Source organism: Paramormyrops kingsleyae, chromosome 13 (assembly GCF_048594095.1).
Source record: "Paramormyrops kingsleyae isolate MSU_618 chromosome 13, PKINGS_0.4, whole genome shotgun sequence".
NCBI classification, from domain to species: domain Eukaryota; kingdom Metazoa; phylum Chordata; class Actinopteri; order Osteoglossiformes; family Mormyridae; genus Paramormyrops; species Paramormyrops kingsleyae.
This window is the reverse complement of record NC_132809.1, coordinates 28,064,267-28,076,109: the sequence shown is the minus strand read 5'-3', so window position 1 is coordinate 28,076,109 and position 11,843 is coordinate 28,064,267. Positions and strand designations below refer to the sequence as shown.

The window sequence follows — 11,843 nt, the reverse complement described above, 5'->3', positions numbered from 1 at the left end:
GCAGTTTGAATGTTGTATGTGGTGCAGACCTCCTTCTCCGTGCTGGATTCTCGCTGTCTCTGTGCAGAGGTTATTAATGTAGCTCCTGCCCTCGTGCAGAAGGACCTCGGGGGGGGGGTTGGAGAGAGATTTTGCTTTTTCTGAGTCTCAGCCGAAAGGAACACAGCCTTAATTGCACCGTGTTCCTATCAAGCTACTATGTCACTAACATTGCGATGCTTTCCTGGAGGCAAACGACAACAAGCAGCAGGTGACAGATGTGTAGTATTTTTACATAAATAATAGTAAATCCTTCAATAAACCACAACTGATTTCTGCTGTTTAATATTAAAAACATGCTGATAAATATTAACTGAAAATGTGAAATTTCACATTTTCTATTCATTCTGTCATTGAATATCCCACAATACTACAAGTATAGTATTCTGCGTTTAGTTACACATTGCAGTTCATGTGTCATATCTATTGCAATCCAACTTCAAACAAACAATGTGTTAAGGCCACTGAACAGCAAGTAACTCTTCTAAAGGAAAGAAAAGAATAATACAATTTGCATAACAATATTTTATTATAAGGGGTGCCATGGTGGTTAGTACTGTTGCTTCACACCCTTGGGACCTGGGTTCGAGTCTCCGCGTGGGTTCCATGTGTGTGGAGTTTGCATGTTCTCCCCATGTCATCATGGGGTTGCCTCTGGGTACTCCGGTTTCCCCCACAGTCCAAAGACATGCTGAGGCTAATTGGAGTTCCAGTTTCCAACCTATCCTGGGTTGTTTCCTACCTCATGCCCATAGCTTCCGGGATAGGTTCTGGACCCCCTGTGACCTGGATGGATGGATGGATGGCACCCTGTCAGTACAGCATTCAGGATGTTGCATTGTTGTTGCTGTACCTGTGCCAGGGCCCCGCGATCGTATCACCTGACCGTTTCATTTGCTAATGGATGGATGGATGGATGGATATTTTATTATAAGTGCCAGTGCTGGTGGAAGACCACAAGGTACCCTAAGCACGCCTGACTGCCGGCGCTCCCATCTGAGACAATGTGAAATTGGCTTGCTAAGTCAGATGATGGCGCCCTAGGCGGTCGCCTATGTCGCTGGTTGACCAGCACTGCCTTCCATGGGCCCCTTTTTTACAACCGTTTTTACAACAACTAATCTGTCCAGGGACATGATGGTCACAGCACCAATGCACTTAAATCAGCAGCCTATTAGTCACAGACTCAGCTGGTTAACTGTTCACTGCGTGTAACTTGTATGTGTGCAACTGTTGTTTTGGGGGGAAAAAAAGAACAGAATTCCAGGCAAACAGCTTCATTGTTACGTTCTGACAATAATGGCCAGCAAGTGACCAATCAAAAATTTAGTTTGCAATTTTAGGGGCAATAAAAATATATGTACTGAGGTTTTTCTATTTTTAGTTTACCTTTTGAAATGTGTCTCTTCCTTCCTCCTGCTCAGGCAGCCGTTTCTTCGGCCGGCACCCTGTCAGCACGGCGCTCGGCATGTTGCATTGTTGTTGCTGTACCTGTGCCAGGGCCCCGTGATCGTATCACCCGACCGTTTCATTTGCTAATGGAGAAGCCTGGTCCCCGGCTTTAAAGATAGGTCAGTGTTTCCCAATCCGGTCCTTGGGGACCTTCAGACAGACCACGTTTTTGCTCCCTCCCAGCTGGGTGCTGGAAGGAAGCAAGAATGTGGACTGCCTGGCAGGGAGCTGGGAGGGAGCAAAAACGTGGACTGTCTGCGAGTCCCCGAGGACCGGATTGGGAAACACTGAGATAGGTGAAGACAGTATCTGTCACACTAAAAGAGCACTTAAGGAGGGATTCTTCGTCTTTCTCGAGTCCCCTGTTGATGGGGCGTCTCAGCGCATTGTTGCCGGGGAAGAGTCAGGACGCGTCACTGACTGTGAGTGGGATTTGGGTTGGGGGGGGGGGGGGGTGTGAAGGGGACTGGGCCCATGGGGGAGCGGGACTGTTTCGGGACACAGTGTAATCCCAAGTGTACGAAAGACACGAAAGAAAGAACAAAAACTTTCATAGGAGGCAGCTTGAAAAGGTGACGAATACTGAATCTGTCACCAAGCTAAGTCTGTGACATATGGCCAATAGGTTGCTTGTAAATAATAGATAAAGTGAAACATTAGGCTGTGATGCACGGTCAGCTCCCCTTGCAAGTGCCAGGTACAGCTATTCTGGCACATAACAATTCTGCTGGCTTCACAAAATTGGTAACCCCTTCACCTTAAAATTACATTCATTCTTACTCGTGGGAAAAGGCATGACTTGCCTTTATGTTCTCTTGCAAAACATATAAATAACAAAACAAAAAAAATAGACCGATAATGTCTCACTAAGATCAGCTTTACCAAGAGTATGGCATCATGTTCAAATTCATAAATATGAAGTAAATTTAAGAAATTGCTAAATCCTCCTTAAATATCCAGCATTTATACAAATGGACAGTGGTTCCACACAATCATTTAACATTACACTATCTAAAATATGTATCTTCAAGAGCTCATTGATCTCACTTGAGATAATAGAGCTCAAGATAACCCTTATTTCACAGAAAAATTAAATAAGGAAAATTATAAGCTTAGTTTTTTTCCTAGTTAAGTTCTGTTTTGCGTTTCACTCTTGCTAACTATATGATAATTGGCTTTATAAATCACATTAGCAAACTATACTGACAAACAGGCAAATAACTTAGCCCAGCAGCTCTATAAAATGTAGCTTAGCGCTCTGGAATACTGCAAAATATAAGGCAGCATTAGCCATAAAATGACTCAATGCAGTCGAAGGACAAAGCTGATCAGAACTCTATATCAGGATAGTGTATGAGTGCATTCTGGATGTGATGTCATCCCCTGGTACCTAAGCAAGAGTATGATTGGTTCTCTGAGCTGAGGACATGGGTATGCAGGTCAGAAAACTAATCCTCTTACCTGGGAGTTGTGTTGGATTCATTCCCTACTAGTGCTACACTGGCCTGGGTCATCACGCATGTTATGTATTTGACATCGTTCTCTGGGAATGAACTTAGCCTGTTCTATAAAGAATCTCAAGGCAACAAAAACTCAATTAAAAAAAGAATTTCAAGGCAAAAGCAAATTTTTTTTTTGTACCGTGAATGTCTTCTTTGCCTGCTCTGACTTGGCCTTGTATTCATCCTTCTTCTTCCGCTTCTCTCTTTCTCTGTTGACCTTTCTGCCTGTGCGTCTGCTCTCCTTCTCTGCAGTACGCTGTCGGGTGATAGATAGTTGCGAAAATGGAGATGAACAATGCCTGCGAAAGGATCCATAATGAAATGTTAAAAGTTACATCCTTTCAAATACAAAAATGAATTTGTATTAAGAAGTTGCTTTTCCTGTTAGCCAGGTGATGTACTTCACCCTGTTACTTTTGCATGTAATATAAATAGCTTCAGATTGGAGGGCATAAATTCACTGTATTTTACTGCTACATAATAATGCATTTTGAAATCAAATAGCAACAACTATGTATAATGCATTAAATGAAGAATAATGCTTGTAAGCATATTTGCATTTAAACAGAAAGGTAATATAATTAAAAACAAATATATTGTGTCAATATGTCACATACATCTATTACAATTTCCGAGGGTTATATTGATTGTATTTCCTGATTTATGGGGTGTATTTGTAAAGTGCATGATACATTATAACTTATACATTATTCCATTGCCAAGATTCTACAGTATTGTTCACACAATATACTGTATGTGCCCTGGTTGAGTGTCTTCAACAGAAACAAGATGTTGTGAAACTAGTGGACACTTGTTAAAATTTTAATTTTCAAAAGATGTACGTATGTTTAATTCCTAAATGCACAAAGATAACCTCAATATGGTGGAATGCTTGCTAAATGTTTAGACAGTTTGATTTTGCTGAAAACGTATGATCTAATGTAGTTAAATGAAGATATACCATTAGAAATGATTTTCCACAAGCTAACCTATAATAACTGATATGAGAACATGACTTAAAGATTCACTTAAAGCTTTATTTTAGTCATGAGCTCATCTTTATAAAGAAAATACAACACAAAAACAATAATGTTACTGTGTATCTAAGCAGTTCCACTAGACAACATTAATAAAATCAATTTCCAGATAGCTAATAAATATTTAAAAATTTGAAAAAAAGTTATCCAGTTTGAAATAATGAAATGAGAACACACATTCAAAATGATTCCACCGAAGGACAACCACAAAGAGAATTATGCTAATAGTGTCAAATTTATGCACATTTCACTTTTATTGCAAAATGGATACGTCCATATGTGTGTCTATGTGTGTGTCTGTGTGTGTGTCTGTTGTATCCTTTTCGCAAAAAAAAAGATCGTTAATGAGTAGCTAGCCAGAGGGAATCTGAATGGTGAACGGATAACGGGCACGTTACGCATCTCCTCTTTGAAAAGAGTCTGAGATCTAACTATTAATGGGGGTGACTCACAAGCCGCAGCAGAAAAAGCCGTACTAATGAGCTGGCCCATTTCCACTGAGTCACGCTCTGGTCAAAAAGAATTATTAACTGTAAGCTAATCCCCTTAATCCCTATGATTTTTCATATATATGGGGGGGATATCTTGCTTATTTTGATTTCAAAGTATCAACTGAATCTTGTTTCAAAAAAACCTGTGCGCACACACACACACACACACATTTCTGCAGAAATACAACCTAAACCATGATCAGACTGTTTATGCTTGTCCTTAAACTAAAAAGAACCAAATTAAACAAATCACACAAAACATTATACTTGTTTCTTGTTCTTGCATTTTTCATATAGTCTCATATACTTTTGGACGCTATAAGTCAAACCCAAGGCGTAGTGACCTTCAGCCTCCCTACCACGCATGACGTGACTGGAACGGTCTCTGTAGTGTCGAGTCACTTCAAGACATTCCAATCAGGATCATCTCCAAACCACTGGTAGATAATAAAATAAACACAACGAGAATGGTTTGGTCGTGCTTCAGCATCGCATGTAAAATGCCAAACGTCTTCTGGAAACATTTCATGCAAAAAAATCAATATGTTCTTAGAATCAGTGCTATGCTTTTAAAGAAATTATTAATGCAGCACCTGAATTTATATAACTTGTGTTTACTTCATTTTCTTTTTTGCACACATATATATGAGGGAGGGCCCTTTAGCTAGAGCTAACGTTAGTCAGTGACATACAGTCCTATATCAGCTTTCCAACCAGATACAGTGACATGACTTACATATTGTGTTAACTGTCGAGCTATTGGCTTACACATGATCACGTTTCACCTTGGGTTTCTGTAGCTGCACACTAAAACCTGAGAATTTGTTGCATTTAATACTTTTCTTCACAGAGCTGAGCCTCTACAACTGAGCCACAGAACACTATAAAGTGCTTTACACTACACTAAAACACTTACACTATAGCATCAAAACTCACTCTGTTTGCTCCTTAAATGGAAACATTTAACATTAATGGAAATATACCCAACCATCCATCCATCATCAAACTGTTTATCTTCGTCATAAGGGAAAACTTAATATTACAAATTACGTTACGTATTTCGATATGTAATTAAGAATGCAATTTAAGAATGGAGGTTATGAAAGTTTATACATACAAAAACTTAATTTTATGAACATAATTGATTTTTTTATGTATACATAGGTTGATGGAAGGATGCATGGATAAAAACATATGGAATAACAGCTGTAGAATGACACCAAATGTCATTAAAATATCTACAAGTAAAATGAGAACTGTAAATAGAAATAATGTTGCATCATTTCCAATTTAATTCCAATATATTATACCGTCGTACTTTATATCACTTTATTTCTTTTAAAAGACAGGATTGAGGACATGGTGAAGTGAAACACGATGAGGTGAGATATTCTTCTTCAGGAAAAGACCCCTACCTGAGATCTAAGCAGAAGAAACAATTTTCTGTGGACAGCTGAAGAAGCTTAACTGTACAAGGAGTAAGAGAGCTCTATGTAGGAGCCGGGTAATAATCAGACATCACAGGGGTCATGCTTGGGTGGGTATGTTAACAGGATTGTGCTCTCATTAGACTCAATCTCACAGCACACGTGAAGTTCGAGACATCATTACAGGCCCTCCCCAAACAGAATGGCCCTCAAGGGCCACTGATAATGGATGTGACAAAATCTGTAGATATTTGCATATGCTACTGAGTTTGTCAAACCTAATAATTGCACACATGATGCACCTATTGATATTAAATATTTAATTTGGTTCTCCAAAGTATAGTTTTATAGAATGGAATAAAAGGTTACAGATAAAGTCATTGTGGTCCACTAGGAATTCTTCAGAAACATTGCTATAAAATTCAGACTTCAGTAATGAAACTCCATCCATCCATCCATACACAGTATACATAATGGTATAGGTGTGTGTGTGTGTTTGTGTGTGTGTGTGTAGGTGAGTGTGTTTGTATGTTTGTCACTGGAGAATTTCAGTTTGACATTTCAAGCAATTTAATCTCCTGGAAAAGACCCTGGTTGATAAACAGCTGACGTCGGTTTTCTTATAATAATCTTTATTTTGTCAAACATTATTTAATGACTGTTAAGCAGGCCAACTAATACTTTCATGGGAAAAAAATGTAAATAGTTACTACAGGAAAACAAAGACAATCAAAACTCTTTTTAACTAACAGTGCACTTCAAATACCTTTTCCTGAGCTGCCCAGAATGACCACTGGCAGGTATTCAAACGACCGACCAGTGAGCATTGAAACGAGTTAAAACGAGGTAAAAGTCACACACAGTGCAACCGTGCAACCGTCATCCTGACCTGTTATATACTAGCCATACCCTGACAGCCATAATAATAGTCTAATTTTTAGTAATGTCTAGCTAGCTAGTAGCTATCAGTTAAATTAGTGTAACTTGCATAATGTGACTGTTTACAGCAGCCTTGCCGAGAAAAATGAATGGGCAGTGGGCTTATAGAAAATGAGTTCCAACGGCAACACTTATATATCGCTAATCCTTGCAGCTGTCTTCATGGAAATAATATCCTAAATAACTACTGTTTATTCGCTTTCTTAAGGATATCATTTTCTGAGACAAATTACACTGGATTTAGATTATGTAGGCTTTCCGGATTTGGACAAATGCTAAAAGTATTCTTTTTTATCTGGAATTTCATAATAAATGGGCTTATTATTAAAAAAAAAAAAACTTTATATTTTAAAGCATCAAATTGTATACCATTGTATTACATTGCCTATGTATTAAGATGGATACGACACAGCAGCTTTATAACAGTGTCTCTGTACATTACATACATACCATGTGCACATATGGAAAGAACAAGTTCATTAGGTAAGTTTTACCTAAACAATGTCTAAACTCCCATGGAAATAATTGTAATTCATCTGCAGTGCATGAACATTAAGATGATCCAATAAAAGCAACGACACGTGATCTTTCTTCGGTGTTATTTTTTGACGTTCCGGCCCCTTCCCCACTTCTCCTTGCGGGCCCGCTTGGTTAAATCACCAAGGCCTGGAAAAACTGCGGGGGAGAAGCGCATCCCGCCGCACAACAAAGAGAGCGAGGGCCTGACAGCACTCGTAAATAAAGCTGCCGTCACCGAGGCGCTTTGAAACAAATGCCAAAGAGTATGAGAAGGTGTTGCCGGGATTACCAATGACAGCCTAATGGCTGCCGCACAGCTCCGGCGGCCTGGCCGCCTCTGACTCACCGCGTCCCCATGGGGTGCCGGCTGACGTCACTCGGAGACCGTGGGTCAGGCGCAGTCCGGAATGCGAGCGCGGAGCAGCCCTACGCCGACTGCTCTGCCTGTCTGTGATGCTGCTGTCTGCTGCAGTGCCCACAATAGCAAAACAGGTAAAGAGACTGAACCGAAAAATAATAATAAAGATTAACAATAACAACATATCCTGCGTGTAATTTCCATAACCTCAAGCATAATGAGGGCTGTTTTTACACAAGGCAAAAATATATGTTTAGTAAAAAAGGGTTTAGTATTGTGTATGGAAAATGACATCTTAATGCCCAAATGAAATTCTACTGAAATGTATTTATTTATTGCTTTCACATATATGTGTGTGTATATATTCACATACACGCACACTATGCAATACATAGTATGGAATACATTTATTGCCTTTCACATATGTGTGTTTGTGTATATATTCACATACATGCACACTATGCAATACATTTACTGCTTTAACATATATGGGTGTATATTCACATACATGCACACTATGCAATACATTTACTGCTTTAACATATATGGGTGTATATACACATACATGCACACTATGCACCACTCTGTTATGCAAAAGGGAAGGCTGAAGTCCTTCCATAATGCCGTCCCTCTGAGGCAGTCTTACTTTGCAAGGACCTTGATGACAGTAATTCATCTGCATCACCTGTGAGAATTTAATTGATTACTTATTGCTCCTGAGTATAAAAGCTGTTGCCATCTTTGCACTTTTCTTCTCGCAATCGTACCACGGTATTAAGTAAGTTGTGTAAATTTGTTAGCAAAGCTGTTATGGGATGCAAGATAGATTGCAGAGGCAAAGAGGCTGAGCATTAAGAAAGTAGGTGATGGCAAATTAACGCTTTGAATTGCTAAAATGACAAGCAGAGACCATCGTGCTATAAGGAAGAATGTGTCAGAATCGAATATCAGATGAGGGAGAAATGAAAGATTATTTCATTAGTTAAGTCCTTATTAAGTGAGTGCTAACGAAAAAGCCTTTAGTCAGTTGGAAAGAGATATTTGAAGAGATTGAGGCTGGTACCACCAATGTATCAAGACCTACAAGATGTAGGATCCACCTTGGAAACTGTGTACAGATGTTATATCCGTTGAAGGGCAGCCACAAAGTGAAGAGTGTGGAATTGCCCCAAAATACTTCCAAGCTGTACTCTTCACTGATGGACTCCTATAGGACTTGATGAAGCATGGGTTGGATCAGAAATGGGACCTCATCCTCTCAAAGACAATAACACGAAGGTGGTGGTGTGACATTTTGGGATGAAATAATTGGTGTTGAGCTGATTAGTCATTGGCAAGTTCCCGAAGTTATACATTTGAATACAGATGCTTTATTGAATTTCTGAAAAACAACTCTGTGCCATGATACAAAAGTAAGCCTCTGGCGTTAAAATGAAAAATGATATTCCTGCATGGTGTTGCGGTACTTGATGAAATTGGGCTTCAAAACTGCCCATCTGGTGGAATGTCCAACATCTTTACCCAATTTCAACCCCATTGAGAACCTAAGGAGCATCATCAAGCAACAAAATTATGGCTCTGTACGTCAGTTTTCTTCAAAGGATGAACCGTAGGGTGCTACTTCAACATCAGCGGGAAGTTTTCTACCCATGGAAATTCAGAATCGAGCCAAGTCAGAGGATCAAAGACTCAGTTTGGTCAGTTTGATCTTACCTTGAGTAAATAAGTTCTTTGTCTAGTGGGATTGTGCCTTTGATATCTGTTCTAAATAAACGTTGTTGCAAATTCTCATGTTTATCTGACAACCACCTTCATAAAACCATTGTGTTCATTGTTATTACATAGGTTTGCATTGGAAAAAAAGTGTATGTTTTAGTATATTATGAATATCTTTAAGCATTGCATAACATATTCAATTCAATTCAATTCATTTCTATATAGCGCCTTTCATGACAGAGTTGTCCCAAAGTGCTTTACATGGATGTAACATATGGCATGATTTTGGCCACTTATTTGTATATAACGTGAAAATCTGGTTTACATGTAAATTTTCACTAGCATCTACTGATTTTTGAGATATCGGCCAATTTGGGTTTTGCATAACAGCATGACAAAGGGTGCATATTTTTATAATCATTTAATATCTATAGAATATGTTGATGGCAAATGTGGCAAGACCAGGGAAATAAGCATAGACAAAAGACCATTAGGACTGTTTCACGCTGTTCAAACGAAGCATAAATGTAAAACTTTAGTGGGCCTACAGGTGAGGTGAATGGGCGCAGATCAACCAGCTAACGGAAGCAAACAGACACACTGAAAAGACACTTTTATGGTACTGGGTGCGAGGGGCTTTGTACTCCAGGGGCACGATTTGTTTGGTACCTGACCCTGCTCTGCACTTCATTCTGAATGAACAACTGAGGTCAGCAGTCTAGTTCAAGGACTATTACAACAGGAATGCTTGAATCAATAGGTGTAATAGTTTGTATAACCTGTGTGTATTGTGTATGCTCACTGAAATAGCTTTAGCTTGTAATTCATCAATACCGTATCACCATTAAAATGGGGGTGTGTAAAATACGTTAACACTTGCCGTGACAGCAGCTAAAGACGTTCCAACAGGTGATATACAGCGATAGAAAAGAATACTTTCATTTTAAAAAATCATTTCAAAAGCATTTCCTGATTATGAAGGCCAGAATGGGTTATGGTTTACAAAAGGTTGGAAGACACATATGACAACGGTCACTCTCAATTCATGCCTGGTTGCCCCAACTCTTATACAATAGCATTGTTGAAGCAGTACTCATATATAGATGCATTTGCCTCAGTTTTATGTGTGCTGCTGTCAATAAAATAATCAAAATCCTAGAATCATGCATCCATAACCAGAGTCATGGTGAGTTTGGAGCCTGTCACAGGAAGCACATAGGGCGTGACAGACTAGGGACAGGATGCCAGTCCATCGCAGGGTACATACACTCACACATGGGTAATTTTTAGACACTGATCCTCCTAACCACATGCTTTTGGACTGTGGAAGGAAACCAGAGCACATGCAGGAAACCAGAGCAAACACACGGAGGAACTCGACACAAACAGAGCCGGGCCCAGGAACTGGATCTCCGAACCGTGAAGGTGTCGGCCGCCGTACCACCATGCCACCTTAGCATGGTACATCCTGCTCCAATTGGACCGTTCGCCTCTACCCTCACAGAAGGTAAAACATTTAAAGGTAAGACCGTCGTAATCATCAATGATGGCGATCACCAGTTAACTCATTAATTTTTGAGGGGAGTATTGGGCCATGCATTACACTAACGCCTAGCTTATTCGAGTTGACAGAACACTGAATACCACACCTAGCTAAATTTGTGTGTGAGAATTAACAGGTGTTGATATAGAAATTGCAGCGCTAACACAATACATTGCGTTGCAATACACAACCGGGAATGTAAGATAATCCTTTCGAGGACAATGAAGTCAGGAATAACGTTAAAAATACAATGAATGACTAAAAAGAATAAAACTAAAGGCAGATACTCCAGCTGCTCTGTCACTATGGTGACATCAAACATCCACACCATTCAACGATTATCTTTATTTAAATGCCATACATTTTCACCTTGTGACAGAATCTGTGGGAGAATTCCCTTATTATTTCCGTGATTATTTGCTTTTGTAAAACCATAGTGCAGGTGCTTCTTGCTTTACGATGTGTTTGACTTATGATATTTCACCTTTACGATTGTGCAATAGCGATGCACAGTTAGTAGTCATCAAACTTTGAAATCTGTTTCCCGACTAGCGATACGCGGTACAATATTTTATGCTGTTGTCGCGCGACAGCAGCAACCACTCAGCCACGCTTCCAGTCTCTGTATTGATTGAGAGCATCTCATACAGTGGTTAATAATGGCATTTTTTCAATGTTCAAATTTTTTTTCCAAGCCCATTGTATCTACTAAACAACCAAGTGTGTCCTGCGAATTCATATTTGACTTGCAATGTCTTCAACTTCAGATAGGTTCATCATAACATAACCTCATCGTAAGTCAAGGAGCATCTGTATACGG

General features: G+C 39.5%; 1 long non-coding RNA gene across 1 annotated transcript; it reads right to left on the bottom strand.

Annotated features, from left to right (window-relative positions):
- Positions 1 to 593: 593 nt before the first annotated feature.
- On the bottom strand, positions 594 to 4,960 carry LOC111850529 (uncharacterized). Its single transcript, XR_002839821.2, has 3 exons — positions 4,881 to 4,960; positions 3,133 to 3,292; positions 594 to 825 (listed from the first exon to the last, which is right to left on the bottom strand). It is a non-coding gene; the product is annotated as an uncharacterized lncRNA (long non-coding RNA).
- Between the last annotated feature and the right edge of the window lie 6,883 nt (positions 4,961 to 11,843).